The 20198-nt window shown below is 37.6% G+C and overlaps 1 protein-coding gene across 2 annotated transcripts in view; it reads left to right on the top strand.

The window, feature by feature from the left end:
• Nucleotides 1-6784: 6784 nt before the first annotated feature.
• LOC134215393 (BTB/POZ domain-containing protein Tiwaz) overlaps nt 6785-20198 on the top strand; it is a 228959-nt gene continuing 215545 nt past the window's right edge. The window contains exons 1-2 of one of the 2 annotated variants that reach the window (XM_062694595.1): nt 6785-6994; nt 7088-7659. The gene's annotated coding sequence lies outside the window, so the exon portion shown is untranslated. Of the gene's footprint in view, nt 7660-20198 lie in introns of both variants that reach the window. The other variant, XM_062694594.1, reaches the window with a different exon arrangement.

Below are 20198 nucleotides of genomic sequence, written 5' to 3'. Positions count from 1 at the left end.
AATGACTTAAAAATGCATGAAACGTCAAGATCTGATGCCACCTAAAAAATTTTTTTTTTGGAAAGAATCGCAGAGCATTTTTGGGACAATTTTTTCAGGTGATGAATTTTTTTCCATCGAATTTTAACACCGGACGATACGCAAACGTTTTGGTAGCCAAAATATCCATATGCTAAATTTGAGCTAAATCGGAATGATTTAGGGGTGCTCAAAACTAATCAAAACTTTTTTTTTGTTTTTTGATGCCAAAGGACTCAAAATTTTGAGAATTGTTTTATGAAAAAAATCGACTGTTTTGGGACTTCGAAAAAATTTCATATGACGAAAACCATTTTTCATCGAATTTAAAAACCGGACGTTACGCAAACATTTCCTAAGCCCTAAAATATGCCCTTATGCAAAATTTGAGCTCCATCGGACATGATTTAGGGGTGCTTAAAATCTTGCTATAAAAAATTTAATTTATGGTAACTTTGAAAACTTTTGAGATTCGATTTACGGAGAAAGTTATCAGATTGCTAGGCAATGTTTATTTCACTGAGGTTTATTTTTATGCGGATATTATTACGCGATACCGCATGAATTTAAAACACAACGTGTCAAGTCACAAAAAATTCAAAATTTTGATAGCAAGATTTTGAGCACCCCTAAATCATGCCCGATGGAGCTCAAATTTTGCATAGGGGCATTTTTAGGGCTTAGGAAATGTTTGCGTAACACGAGGCGAACCGGTCCAGGGCTGAAAACCTCATTAATAAAGATATAAATAATAATGTTTGCGTAACGTCCGGTTTTTAAATTCGATGAAAAAAGGGTTTTCGCCTTAAGAATTTTTTTCGAAGTCCCAAAACAGTCGATTAAAAAAAAATCTCAAAGTTTCATGCATTTTGAGTCCTTCGGCATAAAAAAAAACAAAAAAATAATTCCCCCTTGTGAGAAAAAATAAGTTTTGATTAATTTTGAGCACCCTTAAATCATGTCCATTTAGCTCAAATTTTGCATAGAGAGACATTTTTGGCTACGAAAACGTTTGCGTATCGTCCGGTGTAAAAATTCGATAAAAAACGAGCAATAATGGGTAATGTTTTTAACATAACCGCGAGAAGACGTAAGACTTGTCTAAACGTAACGTATTTACATTTAACTTTTGTACCTATGGGGTTTGATCATAAGTTTTGATATTGGAAATGACAACTTTCATGCTGTGTAGAATTATTAGCAATTTGTTTATACAAAGTTCTGGAAATAAAACTAATTATTGAATAAATAATCAGAATTGCTTTGCTTCTAACTATTCAGCCCTTATTCATCTCAGGAAGTCATCTTGGGCCGTTTATATTCCTACTGTACCTCAACGACGTAAATTTTCTTCTAAGCTGTTGCAAGCTGTCATTCGCAGATGATTTTAAATTGTATTTTACCATAAAATGTGCTGCCGATGCAATGTACCTACAAGACCAAACTAAACTTTTTGTTGGCTGGTGCGAAACGAACAGAATGGTGCTCAATCCTTCAAAATGTTCGGTAATAACTTTTACACGCAAGCATCAACCTGTTATTAACGACTATCATCTGAAAGGTTCAATCATGAAGCGAGAGTCCGTTATTAAAGACTTGGGTATTCCATTGGATTCGAAATTAACGTTCAAGGACCACATTTCATACGTAAGATCGAAAGCATCGGCTCAACTAGGCTTCATCTTCCGTGTGGCTAAAGGGTTTAGAGACGTATATTGCCTGAAAGCTCTGTACTGTTCCTTAGTCCGTTCTTTACTTGAATACGGCTCGATTGTGTGGTCTCCATTCCACCAGAATGCCATTCAAAGAGTTGAAACAGTGCAGAAAAAGTTTATTAGGTTTGCGCTTAGATTTTTGCCGTGGAGCGATCCAGGAAACCTCCCTCGATATGAAGATCGATGCAAATTAATAAATTTAGATGTTCTTCACGTTCGTCGAAACGCTTCGAAAGCAACTTTCATCGCTGATCTCCTGACGCATCGAATCGACTGTGCTGCTATACTAGGACAGCTTAGCATCAATATTAGAAGGCGAATTACGAGAAATGCTGAATTCCTTCGCTTACCTATCATGAGAACAAACTACGGATTTAACTCACCTATTAATAGTATGTGTCGCGTTTTTAATCGGTCTTACAGTGTTTTTTATTTTAATTTGACCAGAGCTAGTATTAAGACATATTTTTACGTTTATTGTCGCGGAATTGTGATTAGTTAATTAGTGTAGGTTTGTTGCTTTCAAAAATGACAATTGTATACATAGTTTTAAGAAAGTTCTGTCATTAGGAAACTGTATTCTGTTGATAGAAAAGATGAGAAGGTTTTGCGCCCATTTGAGAGAGAGTTCTTGTATGTTCAACTCAAAAGGGCTTTTCCCTCCTCCCAAAATAAATAAATAAATAAAAAAAATAAATTTACTGTAGCAAGGCATATGGCAAAGTAAGGCATTTATGGATTGACTAAAATAAATACTCCCCCTAAACAATTAGAAAATACCCATAAGAAAATAGAAAATTGCCAATAAAGAAATCAGGGTATGAGCAATAAATAAATATAAAATTTCCACAAATAAAACAAAATTTCCATAAACTATTAAAAAATTTCCACAAAACAAAAATAAATAAGCACATTTAAAAGCAAAAATAGCAATTATAAAAGAAGAATTTTCCATAAAGAAATGAAAATGTTCCACGAAAAAAAAATACAAAATTTCCATGAATAAATCAATATTAGCAATAAACAATTACAAAATTTTCCACGAAATTAATATATTTTTCCATAACAAAATAAAATTTTCCACGAAATGATCAATAAAAGCAATAAAAAAGAAAATTTCCATAAAGAAATATAAAAAGCAATCAAACTATGCTTTTTTCCCATAGATGACCCCTTCTTTGAAAGCGTTTACAGTTCATGTAAAATTTCATCAGCTTTATTGCTTTCTTGTATTTTTTATGGAAATTTTCTTTTTTTTTATTGCTCTTTATTAATTATTTTGTGTAATTTTTTTAATTTTTTATAGAAAAGAAAATATTTATTTTGTGGAAAATTTTGTAATTCTTTATTGCTTATTTTTATTTATTCATGGAAATTTTGTATTTTTTACGTTGTACATTTTGATTTCATTATAAAAAATTCTTCTTTTATAATTGCAATTTTTGCTTTTAAAAGTGCTTATTTATTTTTGTTTTGCGGAAAATTGTCAATAGTTTATGGAAATTTTGTTTTATTTGTGGAAATTTTATAATTATTTATTGCTCATACCCTGATTTTTTTATTGGGAAATTCCTAATTGTTTATGGAAAATTTCGAATTTTAAATGGAAATTTTATTTAGCTGCCTTATGGATTTCTTATCGATGATGTAGCAAACCCACTGGCAGCTCCCCTACTGCATGCTGTGTACGTAAGCACAGCAAACGAGCGAGAAAAAACGTTAGTACGCGCTATTGTCACAAACTGAAATGACTCGCACACGGGAGGCACAGCTTCTTTTAAACACAAAGAAAATCTTGCGGTGGACACGAAGGCACGTGGCAATGCATTCTGATTGATGATATATGAATTTTTTTATTGGCCTTGACAAGAATTTAAATTTTCAGTAGCTTATAGTTAAAAATATGAAGTTTCAATGAAATTGGCAAAATGCTGGAGAGTGTCCGAGTCGATTGATATATAAATATTTAAAATCCATCGAAAGATAAAGGCGCTAGTAACGTTCAAAATCTTCCCTTCTAGCGTAACGCTTTCGATTTTCAAAAATCTAAATGACACCCAGTATAGTAAAGAAAGACGTAAGTCCTACGTCAAAAAATTTCATCATCTGAAAAAATTCTCCCAAGTCCCAAAAATGTTCTAAGAGAAAAAATCGATTTTTTCAAAAAAAAAATTAATAACACAGATCTCGACGTTTCATGCAATTTTAAGTCATTTGGCATCAAATACAAAAATTCGATTGGAAAAATATCCATGGGTAAAAATTTCAAAACTTTGATGGGGAGCCTACCTAAATCATGCCCGATTGAACTTAAATTTTGCATAGGATCATCTTCTTCTTCTTCTTCTTCTTCAATGGCTCTACATTCCAACTGGAACTTGGCCTAGCTTTTCAACTTAGTATTCTATTAGCAATTCCTCAGTTGTTAATTGAAAGCTTTTTCTATGTCCGCCATTGCATGAGTATGTGTCTTGTGTGGCAAGTACAATGGATACACTATGCCCAGGGTGTCGAGAATGTTTCCAACCCGAAAACATCCTAGACCGGACCGAGAATCGAACTCGCCATCTCCGGATTGGCAATCCTACGCCTTTGCTCGCAAGGCTACTGGAGACCCCATAGGATAGGATCATATTTTGGGGTAATGAAACTTGTAAGCAATGTCGTTTTTTGAAATTCGAAAATGCCATTTTCATTGGCACCCTTGCTTGGCCAGTCTGGGAAGCAGTAGTGTTACGATAGCCTGGGCCTAAAAAGGGGTCCAGAAAAAAGTGCTGACGAAAAAGGCTCACACTCCCACCAAATGTATAATGAGAGTTGCTCGAGTAGGACATGCAAGCACTCGGAGTATTCGAGAGACGCGTGCTTAGGACCATCTTTAGCGATGTGCAAGAGAATGATGTGTGGCAGCGGAGGATAAACTATGAGATTGCCCAACTCTACGGTTGGCGAAAACTGAAAGGGTACGATAGGCAGCGCATGTTGCGAAAATGCCGAACAGTCACCCTACAAATATGGTGTTCACTTCTGACCCGGCAGGTACTAGCTTAGAGTGCAACGGAGGATGGAAACATGTGGCCTTGAACCGTGTATTGTGGCTTCAAATTAGTTATTCAGTGTTATCTGTTTAATGTAATGTAAGCTAAATCAATTAAATGAAGGAGCTTGTCTGATTGAATTGTTATGAACATAAGCGAGTTTCGTAACAATAGTCTAATTTAATCGGTCCTTGATCACAAAGAAAACGTTTACCAGAAATTATTTTATTATTTAAGAATCTAACCAACTGCGTCTCCAAATTTCAGACTCCACCCTGCGGTAGACCATTCACTACTAAGCAGTACAGTATCTTCGTCTATGTATCTAATTTGTCCGCTGTCCACACATCTTCCCGATAGTTAGGTTTTGCGTTTGTGTCCATCGCGTTCGACACTCCCATTTGATAACTAAACATCACAGGCATGAAACTGCGGGTAAACACGATTAATCCTAATCAATTACCGTTAATCACCCCATCCCGTGCTTCTCACTTGTTTTTACTCGCATGCGATTTGAGGGCCCCATCCCACCAAATCAACCAAGACCAACAAGCGATAACGATTCAATCCCGCAAACATGGTCTGGTCAGTCAGGTCCACCCAACGCGGCTGACTCCGGCTTAATCGCGCTAAACACTAACGCACCCATCATCAATAAGCCGCCGGGGGTAGTAGCGAAGGCAGAACTAAAACGGATCTTTAATTATTACCTGCTGCTTAAGTGTTTAATCTGTGGTCTCATGCCAGGTTCGCGATGTTTGTTTACATCTTGAGATACGCGAACCTGAACCGATACGGCTACCATTGAGACAAGAGAACCATATTTTGCTCTCCTGTTTTCTAAGGATGATCTTTTTATTCGATTGGGAGCCGCATCTCAAGGGTTCGCGATGCAATGTGTCTGAGTGAGATGCTTATTGGTGGTTTCGTATCATTCGGTTACCTTTCTCAAACACGTATGGGTACCGAAAAGCTATAGCATTCCTGAAACTCATGAAATTTGTCGATGCTTTTACTTATTTTGTCAGTTTGGCCGGAAAACCGTATTCGAGCATTATTTGCCATATGTAGGCTATTGCTTGTGCCGTATATAGGAGTCGATGAAATGGGAATATGTGGGAAATATTCTTCTATTTACTTCTTTTTCCTCATTGGCATCACATCCCCCACTGGGACATTGCCGCCTCGCAGCTTGTTCATTAAGCACTTCCACAATTATTAACTGCGTGGTTTCTAAGGCAAGTTACCATTTTTGCATTCGTATATCATGAGGCTAACACGATGATACTTTTATGCCCTGGGAAGTCGAGACAATCTCCAAACCTTCTATTTTCTATTTATTATATACATTCTTTTAGTAGAATCTCCTCTGTTTTAAGTATCAATTTAAAATTAGTGATTACTCAAGGCAGCTTTTCTGGTAGCTGATTTTGTCCGGTTCAGATTTATTGTTTTCCATCAGGGGGAATCCCCTCCAGGGCTTCTTGAAGATCTGTGGGAGAAAATGTCACTTCCTGCTAGAACGCATTTTAGGTGCAGAAGCTAAGGCTTTATGATAATTAATTATAAATAAAGTTCCTACCTTTTTGGATATTCAAATTTTTCATATTTTCGCAGACATTCTAATTTTTCTATGGTGATTCATGTGTATGTATCTGTAAATACTCATTGTTTATAGAAGCTACTATGAGTTCTGTGAATAAATTTGAACCGTTTTCTACTTCGATCATAAAGAAATCTAAAATAAGTAAGTATACGTCAATGCACGACATCAACATCTCCCGACCACATCAGAAAACAAAATTCTCACAGCCATATAGATTCGAGGGTCTCGGGCAGTCTGATATCAGGTTCGCATAACACCGAAAGCAAACGCCTAAACTAGATCTCGCGCAGCATCTCACACCATACTAAATGCACAACAATTAGCAACAAAAAAAAGCATGTACAGGAAGCATAAAACATACCGACCGTCGTCAGGATATCCTCATTCGCTGCTCGTCAGCTGTTGGACTCGTATCGGTTTCTCTCCCGTTATCAATCGGTCCGGTTGCCGCGCTTCAAGAGTTGATCAGCTCGTGCTTCTCGTGCGTTCCCAGTGGGGTGGTATTTTATGTACAACATCGAAGCAATGTTTGGAACGAAGTCGCCTGTTATATTGTAAACACAGAGAGGGCCTCCCATTCGCGTGGTGTTCCGATAGTGCAATTGTGAGCATAAAAGGTGAGCGGGAACAAACTGCTCTCGTGGCTGCGAGTGACTGAGAGTTCGGGAGAGATATCCGTGTGAACCTTAATAAATCATAAAAGCATAAAGTTTTTAAGGTGATTCGTCAGTTTCAATTACGGGAGAGTCGAAGTGTGAATGCACACGAGGTGCTGGAGCAGAGTTTGCTTGATTGGCCCGAGTGAGTGGTAAAGTGAGTGAGTGCAGAGCAAAAGAGACCTCCGCAAGAGCAACGATATACACGCGATAAAACAAGGTGCAAAGAAGGTAAATTGTTGTTTGAAATTGAAACCCCAGTGGCGGCAACATAATCCTCTGGTCTGGTTGGTTGCAATCAGTCTGTTCTGTGGCTCCGTTAGTGTCGCGTGCTTTTGGTGGTATGCTCCTCCCTTTTCCGGTCGGTGTGCTATCCTGAAGGGACTCTGGCTGGTGTACTGGTTTTGAATTAAGCAGACTATCTAATCGGTACTTAGTGGTTGGTCGGAAGTTGTGAAATTGGTGTCTCGAGAGGCGATTGATAAGGGAGCGAAGAATTTCAAGTGACTGTGTTGAACTTTCGAAAAAGTTGCCACCATTTTTCCCTTCGACATCTTCAACCTGTACTCCGCCGATCTGGAGCAACGGAGCAGCTCGCTGAGCCTGGAGGCAAACTGCCTTAAAAGGTAAGTGCCACTTTTGTTTCGCTTTGGCCCGACCCGGCCAGGTGACAGCACCAGCCGTTGCCAAGAGTTTGAGTTTCGTTTAAATATTTAGTAATTCGCATGGCCCACCGAAAACAGGAAAATAACTGCCACCATGTGTCCGATGACTAATTATGGCTATCAGGCCCTCTCGGTGCAAAAGGTGCGCTTCGCTGTGCGGTATTCTTTTGCGTATTATGGTCGAAAATATCACCCTCCAGCGGTCATATCATACCGAATCGACAGCACAAAAAGTTTTTCCCAAAATACCTGTCAACGCTCGAACACAATGCGCAACACAACAACGAACCGCTAGCGAACCGTCGAGCCGTCGAAGAAAATTCATCCCGAAAATCACATAATTGGGATAATTATAATTATATTATTATGATGCGAACCAGCAGATTAATTTCGTTCCGATGTATTATTTATACAACAATGTTAATAAAAAGCGCACGGTTGCTAGCGAAATGCGAAATGCACTTTGTGCGCTTCCGGCGACCTTCAGCAACAGCATGCATATCCGGTGCCCCAAACTACCGCCGGTTCCGCGCCACCCACCGCGACTCGATCACCGCAGTCCAGTCGGCAGCAGCAGTCCGGTCGGGAGGGGAAGGGACAGCATCAACCCGCCGCCGGACCGCCAGCATAATCGCCCCCGTCATCGTTCTTTTCACACATTGTAGATGCAGCGTGCCGAGGAAAACAACATCGCTTATATATGTATATGGGGAATGGAAAATACTGATTCCTTCCGTAGGGTGACTCTACATTCAGCAGCTCTAAATCAGAAAATCTGCAAATTGGGATTGTGTAGAATTAGCATTAATGAAGCAAGTAGTGGTTTCAAATTCCAATCTGGGAATAAGTTTGTCATTTCTATTTTTCTTTCAATATGGACACTATCCAATCCGGCGCTTATTCCTATGTTTTTATGTTCAGGAAATGGATTAGAAATTGTAACGACTGCTTCCAGCATAAAGTACATATAACATATCAACGTACGAAGTATTATTGACTTAGCAGACTATTGCTGTTGATAACCAAAGTTACAAAGAACTGATGAATCTGGCTTGGTTCTTCAAATTTTTGGCTCATGTTAGGACTTTTTGTAATTCGGATGCAATATTTGCATTGAAAAAGACTATCCAATGTGCTCTCAAATATGAATTCCATCTAAAAACTATCGTTTTCAAGGGAATTGTTGTACGAGATAGATTTAAAAGTCTCCAACAAATATTTAGCTTAGTAGCAAAATGCATGAATTTTAGTATTTTTTCCCTTTCAACAGTTGTATTTCAAATTTATGACCATTCTTGCTGAAGTTCAATTCCTGTGTATTACTATGGACTTCTAAGTAAGGAGCTTCAATAGCCTCGAAATGGATTCAAGGATTTGTAGCGGAACTTTGAATTTTTAACATCATGTCATGACTCTTTACGATTATATTTAGAACTTCCTGGAATTCTCATGAACATTCAAAAAATAATCACACTAGACATCCAGGTTCTATATAAGTTTCAATGAAAAGTAATTGATTCCTTAACGATCATGTAATTCATGAGATACGGGTTTCCACGAATTCCTCAGAACTTTCAAGATTCCATGCGGACATCCAAGTTTTTTAGTGATCTTACAATGTCCTGCCGTTTTGCATTTCTTAAAAATGTTCGAATCAGGAACAACTACCCAAGAATTTTTATAATTATTCAAAAACACTCGTGTAGTTTGAGGTAATTGGGGTAATCACCTTAATAACTATTGAGAGTAGAGCTGTGCGCCGATCTACTTTGAGCCGGCGGCGGCGTGAACGCAATTTTCTAACGGCGGTGACGGCTTAGCCGGCGCCACGCCGCGATTGCTCTCGGCGGTTCAGAACGGCGCGGCTCATTATAATAGTTCAAATATTTCGTCGGTGGGTGACGAAAAATTCGTTAAATATTATATAGTTCGTTAAATATTATATAGTGTACATTCGTTGTTAAGAACTCTATCAGAAATACCATGAGAAGAATCATCTAAGGTTCCCTCAAATATCTTTCAAACTTTCTTCAGGAATTTCTTAAAGGTCTGCTCCAGTGATATCTCCAAAAAATCTCATTGAATTTTTTTCATGAATTCTTCACTAGATCGTACAGAAGGGTTTGTAATTCCTGGTTAAAACACTATCAAAATTCTGAATTATGGCTTCCTTAGCCTAGCGGCTACAAAGCAAGGCCATACGTGATATGGGGTAGGTTTTTTAGTACTTTCCTATGTCTATGAGTACCATCGTGTTATTTTTATGACACAGGAATGCATAAATGGTGAGTCTACTTAGTGACTACACAATTAATAACTGTGCAAGTGATTAATAACACTAAGCGGCAATTTTTAAAATGTGGAAACTCACTTCCGATGAGAGAATTTATGCAGGACATACGTTAGAATCCTACAGGAATTTTCTGCAACTTTTTCAGGTGTTTTTTTTAGAAAATCTAAGATACGTATTATTCATTCCTCAGAACTTTTGGGTAAGGGAATCCCTGAAACTCCTAGATAAATATATCTTGGAGTGTATAAAAAATCTGGGAGAATAAAACCACCATAGAATTCTTGGATAAAAGTTTCACAGTAATTCTTGTGTAAGGAACTTTTTAGAAGTAATGTCGAAGAAACTTCGTATTATTCATTGGAGAATATTTATTTATAATTCGTTAAGGAGAAATTCCCAAGAGTTATCAGAGAGATGAATTATCTGGCCATGGTGAGTAATTCACCAGGAACATAGGAGGATATATTTTTCCAAATTCCTGAAGGAGAAATTCCTCCTAATTTCTGGGGAAGGGATTTCTCAAAATTCGAGCGAGAGGGATTGCCATGATCTTTTCGAGGGTCATTCTCAAAAATTTCTGAATAAGTATTCCAGAGATTTTCTGTAAAAGAAACTCTTGTAGGATCAAATTCCCCGAGTTTCTGATGAAGAAATTCGCTGGGTGGAAGATTTCCGAAAAATTCAAGAAAATAAAAAACTTGTGTTGAGATAAGAAGGTAGGCTGCAGTACTTTGTTTTGAGAATAATTTCCCATAGTTCCTGACCTTAGAACTTCTTAGGAAGAATTTTTGGATATGGAAGTACCAAGATGATTGGATGATTGGAAAATCAGTTGCCCAGAGCTCATGGAGCAGGAATTTTCTAGAATTCCTGAGGAAGAACTTTTACGGAGTTTAAAAAGAATGACAGTTTAATGGGGTCCAGAATTTTCCATCATATCTGAAGGGGTACAGGGTACATTTTCAGTACTTTTGGGAAGGAATTATCCATAGTTCCTAAGGTAGGAAAAACCCGGTATTATTGCAGTATAAGTTTACCAGAATTCCTGAAGAACGAATTTCGCCGAATTCCTGGGGGAGGATTTGCACAGAATTAAAGAAAAAGAAAGTCTCCAAAACTCTCAAAGGCGCAATTCCTCAAAATTCCTTGAGTGGGAATTCTTCAGATCTCCCGGAAGAGTACTCCTGTAGAAAAAAATGCAGATGGCGGAGTTTTCAGGAATGATTTTTTTAGAATTCTTTAGAATTTTTAGATTTTTTTCAGAAAGAACTCTTTTGTGTGAAATGATTTTATGGTGGTTTTGTCATTGCCAGAAATGCAATGCTGATCACCCATCATCATCTAACAGCACATTACATCAAAATATTTGTCATAATTAATTCGGCAAAAGAATAAAAAAATGCCGAGCTGAACTAAGAGTGAGGTCTTGACCTCCTTGAGAGCTGCCAGCTTTTTTTTAAATCGTTTATGCTGATTGTGTCCCGTAGCTTGTTATCTGCTTTTGAAAATTGACAATCTGCCTTGTACCCTGGATATACCCTCAAAAAGTATATTATTCTAGGTGCTCTGAGAATTTCCTTGAGTATACGCCCTATTGGAAGCCATTTTGTTTTTCAAGAAATGGCAAATGATACATACATATCACTAAATCGGATAAGCCTTCAATATGAGGTCAAATGCTATTTGATTCAAATGATACAAACAGCGAGGTTTTTCTTAGCCATGCGATAAGGTGCGTAGCATACAAAGCAAGAGCAAGCTGTAGGAGGATGGGTTCCATTTCCGGTCTTTTCTGGGTTCACTTCTTCTAGAAATTCAGTATTTTCTTCGATATCACTTATCTCTTTGCTTTCTGGAATGCGGCAGCATTTTTCTGGAAATTTATCAGCGCCCTCTCGTTCGCTGTTTTGTTGAACTCTCTGCGTGCGGCTGCCTTTTCTTGAGATGCATTATCTACGTTCTCAGACCACCAGAATTTTGGTACTTTTTGTCCTTTCTTCGGTACGACTTATTTATAAATTTAGGTGGTATACCACCTAAGCTGTTCTGAGTAGATCATTCACATTTTGTACATCATCGCTCCCATCCAAGTAGGACAATTGACCTTTCCCGTCAAAAATTGTATCTCGTTTTAATGCCTCAGGCGATTCTTGGAGAATTGACCTTTCCCATCAACAAAATTTATTCGCTCAATCGATTCTTTGGCTTATTTAAAATTAACTTTCCAAAAGAACCCATATTTTTTGAAGCTTCTAACTATTTTTAAAATCGAAAACTAAAACCGAAGAAGTGCTGCACGTGTAAACCGGCCTGAAAAATTCACTCGATGTTCATTCAAAATCGGATCAATCTCAAGAAAACAGCACTTTTTCAATTTTTGTATTAAATTTTAAAAATACTTAGAGGCGTCAACAAATATGGGTTCTTTGGGAAATTTTGCCTTGAATAAGCCAAAGAATCGATTGAGTGAATAAAAAGAGGTCAATTCTCCAAGAATCGCCTTAGTGTTGCACACGTAACGCACGTTTCCTTTTGGCACGCCTGTGCTGAACGCTGTCTCAACTGCCAAATGATGGCTTTCGATACTGAAGTCCAGTACTTTCCATTTAAGGTCCATTGACATAGCTGGTGAACAAAAGGTCCCGTCGATTGCTGTCGCCTTCTGGTTTGACTGCACTGGAATAAAGGTATGAATCCGTCGTTTAGAAGAATCCAATCCACCATTGATCAACTGCATTAAAATTTCGCCTCTTTTGTCGGTTATTTCGTTGCCCCAATCAGAGTGGTGGGCATTCAAATCTCCTTCGATAAGACCTAAACTGCCGCTAACCGCAAGTCAGACTTATCTGGATATGGCGCCCATATACAGATAAGTCTGACTTGGTAAATCGAAGAACAAACATGACGTGAAATTGACCTCTTTTATTCATTCTCAATCAGTTCTTTGGCTTATTGACAAAAATATTTGAAAGAATTAAAATTGACGTGAAAATTTAAAAAAGCAAAGATTTACAGGCAGATTGTCAAAAAAAAACAGGTTCGAAAAACTGGCAGCTCTCAGGTCTGCCAATCCACAGCCGAGCGCTCGGTTCGTGACTTTCAGCTGATATCTCAGCTGAAAAAGTAATTTGTTTACTGCGGCACTCAAAGGAGCCACCTCAAGTTCAGCCGATATTCCAGCTTTTGAACTTAAGTCGAGATTTGCACAGCCGAGATCGGTGGAAAAATTTAAGTGTATATACTACAGGGAATTTTTATATGAACATTGTCATAAAATCATGGGATGCAAAAAAAAATTTTTTTTTTCCTATGGCGAGTCCTTTCTAATTATTCGTAAAAATTTGAGAACGTTACGTTGTATTTATTATTTTATTTGCTCGAAAGCAGATTATTAAATGAAAAGATTGTGAGTCATTGCATTTGAACGACGCCACTGATTCATCGGATATTTTTTAAAAGAAGTCTGATTTTTTACTGATGACAAATATTTTGATGTAATGTGCTGTCGGATGGTGATGGGTGGTCAGCATAGCATTTCTGGCAATGACAAAACCACCATAAAATCATTTCAAACAAAACAGTTCTTTCTGAAAAAATTCTAAAAATTCTAAAGAATTCTAAAAAATTCATTCCTGAAAACTCCGCCAGGAGTACTCTTCCGGGAAATCTGAAAAATTCCCACTCAAGAAATTTTGAGAAATTTGGAGACTTTCTTTTTCTTTAATTCTGGGCAAATCCTCCCCCAGGAATTTTGCGAAACTCCTTCTTCACCATGGCTAGATAATTCATCCCCCTGATAACACTTGGGAATTTCTCCCTAACGAATTATAAATAAATATTCTCCAATGAATAATACGAAATTCCTTCGACATTACTTCTAAAAAGTTCCTTACACAAGAATTACTATGAAACTCTTATCCAAGAATTCTACACCCAACCAGCGGATGTTAGATTTTCTAACAATTCTGTATAAGAATCTATCAAAACCTGTATAAGAACTGGATATATGCGAAAATGTTAGATTCTTATACAAGTATTACTTATACTTGTATTACAATACTTGTATAAGAATCTAACAATTTTGTAAGCTTTTCTAACAATATTTGTTTGATAGCTTACATTTTTCGCATAAGAATCTAACAATTTCGCATATGCCCAGTTCTTATACAGGTTTTGTTAGATTCCTATACAGAATTGTTAGAAAATCTAACAACCGCCGGTTGGGTGTATGGTGGTTTCATTCTCCCAGATTTTTTATATACTCCAAGATTTTTTTTATCTAGGAGTTTCAGGGATTCCCTTACCCAAAAGTTCTGAGGAATGAATAATACATGTCTTAGATTTTCTGAAAAAAAGAAATACCTGGAAAAGTTGCAGAAAATTCTTGTAGGATTCTAACGTATGTCCTGCATAAATTCTCTTATCGGAAATGAGTTTCCAAATTTTTAAAAATTGCCGCTTAGTGTTATTAAACACTTGCACAATTATTAATTGTAAAGTCACTAAGTAGACTCACCATTTATGCATTCCTGCACTGAGGAAAATGGACGTATGATTTTCAATCAAACGCCTTATGAAAATTTGCCACAAGGAATCGGTATGAATTTCAATATGTTGCCTTATGAAAGATGATTTTCATTTGAAAAAATCATAAGGGTTGTGTACAAGACACGACCCCCCGACGTAAACTACGTGAAACAGTTTGGCGAAATGAAGAATCTAGTGCCATTATCCATGAGTATTACAAAATTACTCTTCGGATTTCTTATGAAATTTACATTTTAAAAGGAACTAATATATTTATGTAATTAAAACAAATTTATTGAATTCTCGAGTTTTGTATAATATGAGTAGTTTAGTTTTGTTTGTTTAAATTCAATTCATTGTTCAATTTTCGAATTTTTCGAAAAATATTCTAAATGAGCTTAACTAAACTTGGGTATTTCTAAATTTCAATTTATCAGGTTTAATTGCACTTTTTACTGTATTTAACCATTAAAACTTTAGAAATGAGGATAACTACCGTCAAATCACTGAAGACGCACACATGTTTTTGCAAAGACCACGCGTCGAAGCGCACTCGTGATTTCGCTACTGACGGCATCATTTCTATTGAACTGTCTCCATTTCCATCTTTCGATTGATTGTTAATAATCCGCCTTCCCAAACACAAGCTGCAACAAAATCAAATAAGATCTTGAGAAAATTTCACCTGGCTGCCACTGATGCCATCCATACGAATTCATATTTGTAGCATCTCCTCCCGGGGCGCACTCGTGATTCTGCTACGGACGGCAACATTATGGCGTCGCCAAGTGGTTAATTTGCTCTTTGAACAATATTCGCCTCACCTCTTCCTTTGCATAGGATGGTGGCCCTGAGAAGAACCGATTGATTCGTTCAGCAACTCCGCCGATGCTGGGACCGCCGCCCACGACATTTCTAATGAAATGACACGCGCGCGCGGGAGAGCAGTTTTCTTATCATCAATAAAGATGGCTCATTGATCCCGCATCTTTGTTGTCCGGTATGGCTGCAAATATTGTGTGACCGTCAAACACTCACCAAAGGGGCGTGGCTACAGGTTCGACTTTATTGATTACAAGAAAGCAGCTCTCCCGCGCGCGCGAACCATTTCGTTCGAGATGTCGCGGAGAGCAGACCGTGGTACCACCTTCGGCATCGGCGGAGCTCCTACCGGAAATTTTATTCCCGGCGATGATGGTGTGGATCGCGCGGCCGTCGTCATTAACATTAGCAGCGCTCAGATTAAATTTTCTTGTATGAAGTAGGGGGAATGACGGCTTTTGGCAGGTTTTGTTCTATTATTGTCGGGAGGGTTTTTGTTGACCAAATTTTATGCAATTTGGCCACAATATTCTTTGATATGTAAAGAATGTTTAGGTTAAATTTGAGCTGCCAAAGCCGTAATTTACCCTACTAACGATTGGCTACCATCAATGAAAGTAGCTCTCAAGTCACAACTTGAGGCGAGATGAATTTTGATCAAAGTAAAACTTAATTGCTTGGTGATGGCAGATTGTTTTCCGTCGGTAGTAGAATCACGAGATCCCGATTCAGAGAAAGACTTATAATTTTAGTAGATAATCATCCATGCGAATACATTTTTGCAGCTTCTCCGTTTGACGCGCGCTCGTGATTCTACATACATACAGAAAACATACGATGATTCAACTCATCCATGAGTTTAGGTGCTGAGTTGGGCTTGATTTGAATCGTCCATGAGTTTTTACCACAACAGACCAAACCACAGGGGTTATCGCTGGAACCGCGCTGGTCCGTTCTCCGTGACATCCAGAATGAAAATGACGCGCGCACGCGAAACATGGGGCTTTTTATACACAGGGAAAACGAAGCAGTGGATCAAAAGGCCCGCACCTTACTGCAATCTGATGTCCGTGTTGGGGATTTATGAACGGAATTGAATTTTTCACCCGGTTTGGAAAGAAATAACATTTTCAATAGTTTAACGTTGATAATCAATAGTATCAATAGAATTGGCAAATTGCTGGAGAGTTTCCGAATCTATTGATAAGCAAATCTCGAAAATCCATCGAAAGATAAAGACGCTATTAGCGTTTTAAATCTATTCTAATTCCGTGACGGTTTCGAATTTGGAAATTTCGGTTTTCCACCCAGTATCTGAGTCTTCCCCTTGTAGTTTACGTCAAAAATGCGCAAGCAAAACACACGTCCGTACGTGCTGCTATCTTGAACTGGAATGAGGCTGATTGCGCCACGCGCGCGGGGGAGAGCATTTTTCTTATAACCAATAATTATAACCTTAATTAGCGGCAGTAAATGAGACGAATGTATTTGAATTATCGTTTTCAAACGTCAAATTTGGGATCGATGGGCAGTAAAGTGTGTAAAGTCAGATGCTGTGGGTAGTTGAATTTTAAAATAGTTGTAGCAGCATTATGGCTGCTCCTCCGTAGTTGTCACACCGAGAACTATTCAGTTGATGGTAACCTGATATCCGATACTTACGAGTGTTTTGCAGCGCATCTTGCGTCCATGTTTCAGATAACTGAGCTACGCGATAGTCAGCATTGTACGATTGTTAGTTCGTTATTTGCTCGATCGAAGATGATCAAATGATTGTTCTAGATAGATCGAAGCACTGGTTCGAAATATCCTTAATTTTCTCTTCTACGTCGGCGGGTAGTCCCTGATCCATGAACATTGAATAGAACCTTATCACCTATTCTTGGAAACGTAGGTTTACTTGTTCGGTAGTCTTTTCAGATACTTTCTTCAAAATCTTGGCGACATCCTCATCCGTTGTTTCATGTGGTTTGTTCAGACCAGCTCCGTTTCTTGATGCTGCTTCTGTTTGGGACACGGATTTTTTTGTTGAGTCCTCCGCTTCTGAATCTCCGTTTAATTTTGGTCGTTTGATTCCTTTCTTTTTGTTCTTCTCGTTGGCTTGTTTTGGCTCCCAAAACTTTATGGACAAACACCTTCCGTTGCCGTATGCTTCGCTGACTTACAGTTAGCGCATTTCACCGGATCATCGCATCTCTCAAAGTCCTCCTCATCATCACGTTGATCGCTGCACTTGTGACAACGACGAGCTCCTCTACAGTTCGTTGTTCTGTGTCCGAATCGGAAACACTTTTCACAGAGGTCTACTTTCCTGACAAATATCAGAACTTTGCCGGGCAGTCAAACAGCTTGACACGATCCGGCAGTTGATCCGAGCGGAATGTAACATTGACTCAGGCTCGTTGTTGGCAAAGCAATGTAATCGGCTCGCCCGAAGAATCAGAAATTAGGAATCAAGTCCAATTTTGATGTCGACCTTCGACAAGCCAACTTGTACCCCAGCAATACACCAGTCATCAATACCAAACGGCTCGAAACATGAACATTGTACGTAACCTTCTGCGTATTAACCTTCTCTACTAGTAAGTTGACTTTGAGGAAATTGTTGATAATCACCATCACTTTGAAGCGTCCGACGTACTTCATATCTATGATATGACGGCGAATTCCATTGATTTCTCGAAGCATGGCACCGACCGAGAATTTGTTGATTTTTCCATTTTTTCCCCGCAGTTTTACATAGACCCTTTATGGAGCTACGTCTGTGAAATTGTAGGTGCAGCTTTTCCACTTCTGGTTGCCCGCGTTAAGTTACTCCTATTCGTGACGTCGTAGGAACCTAGTGGCTCCTTCTTCGGAACCAGATGGTTCCTGCATTTTGCACTTAACCTCACTTCAACACTTTCACTACTTCCCCGTAATAATTTCCACTGCACTATTAGTTTACTCCTGTATTCTTTGACGATTTAACACTTTCTAAATTTCTCCGCTTTCTTTTCCTGCTATGTAACACAACCGATTATCACAACAAGATCAACCGATTTATGCACAGCAATAGTCAACGAAGAGTGTATTTACTAATCAAACCTACACGGAAGAAATAAACTACCCAATAGTGAGTTTAATTCCCCCAACCTCGAACATCCGTACGGGAAGCCAAAATTGAGTAAGTAGGGTCGAAGTAGTATGTTAAAAAAGTACCCAACGGAAAATTTATTTACCCAAATGTAAGTTTAATTCACTCAATTTCGACCTCAGGTAATAAAACTCGTAATTGGCTTCCCGTATTGAACTGGCGTCGTTGGATTGTTTGGCTCTTTTGTTTTTGACAACAGAAGAAAGAGTGGATGAAAGAGAAGAGAAAAAATAACTTAAAAATAAGTTTAAAAAAAACTCAACGCTGGGTACTTTTTTTCTTCCGTGTACCCGATTTTGGACGGGTTGTTTTTGTTTCGACCTAACTGTCAATCGTTTAGTTTATTGCAGCGTCGCCCTCTAGATCGATTATAGTTCGAGCTTGATGATTTTCTTCAGAACTCATGAAAACGTAGTATTTTCAAATTTGCTCAACTTTCCCAACAAAACTTCTATATTTTCATATGTATAAACACAACTGATTCCAAGACGAATCGATTAGTGAGAAAATCTTACGAGTTTTTTTTGTCTCAACGGAATTGTAAACTCATTTTTATATATAGAATCATCTCTACGTTTTAGTGTAAGTTTTGCAGGTCACAGTGGTTTCTACTTCAGCTAATGATTCTGTTGACATGACACATAAACTGTCAGTATTTCCAGTCTCACAAAAAACTACCGCAACAAATAATAACCTGTATTATTTTAGAAAATTATTTCGGAAACCCTTCTGGTCTACCAGTTGAATCAATCTGGTAACGATTCAACGAATTTTCCATGAGATATTTCCTAGCATATTTGTTGAAAAAAAAATCCAGAACCTTCACGAATCAATCGAATCAGTTTAACCGGAAAACCATGTTCTTCAAGTATGTATTCTAATAAAAACAAAGCTAAATGTTCATATTTTCCTCATTTCCCTTAGAGTATTCTAATTCAGATTTATAGTTTTATAGTTTTATAGTTTATAGTTTTCAATCTCACTTTCACATTGAGTTTTTGAATCACAAGTTGAGCGATTCCAAGCAACAGCATCAAAATTTAAGAAAATTTTTAATTCATGATTTTCTATTGAGTTGAAACTTTGCACAGTTTTTCAATTTCATCTAAATCGTCATTTTTCGATATCAAATCTTCATATTGAGTCACGACTAACTTTTCAAAAGGGTGTATGTGAAAATGGTTCAAAAATATTTAAAAAGCTGCACAGCAAAAACGGAATGTTCGATTGTTATGATTTTTTCAGCAAAGTTAGACAACTAAATGGTGATTCTTAAGAAAATGTGCACAGTAAAAACAAATTTTTTTTTCGCCTTTAAAAATATCATTTTTGTCACAAAAACTCAAATATCTCAAAACCCTATCTTTTTTCGAACGTAATTTTTTTTAGGGAAAACGGTCCATTATATTAGCTATCTACCATAAAAATTTGGTGATGGTAAACTAATAAACAAAAAAGTTATGACATTTCAAACATTTCACAATTTTCACATATAGTAAAAAAAAAAAATTTCCGTGTATTTTTTTTTCAAGAATCGCAGTTTGATGCTGATTTTATTGTTAAGGGCCTTGCGTGAGTTAAACAAGTTGTTTGTATGATATTCCATATTTATGTATTCATCGATATTATGTATATTATATGTATAAATATTATATGTATAAATAAATAAAAATGAATTAATATTATCCTAAGTATTAAATTAAATGTGGCAGTTACACAATG

Source organism: Armigeres subalbatus, chromosome 2 (assembly GCF_024139115.2).
Source record: "Armigeres subalbatus isolate Guangzhou_Male chromosome 2, GZ_Asu_2, whole genome shotgun sequence".
Classification (NCBI taxonomy): Eukaryota; Metazoa; Arthropoda; class Insecta; order Diptera; family Culicidae; genus Armigeres; species Armigeres subalbatus.
Note: the sequence above shows the minus strand (reverse complement) of the source record. Positions and strands in the feature narration are given on the sequence as shown.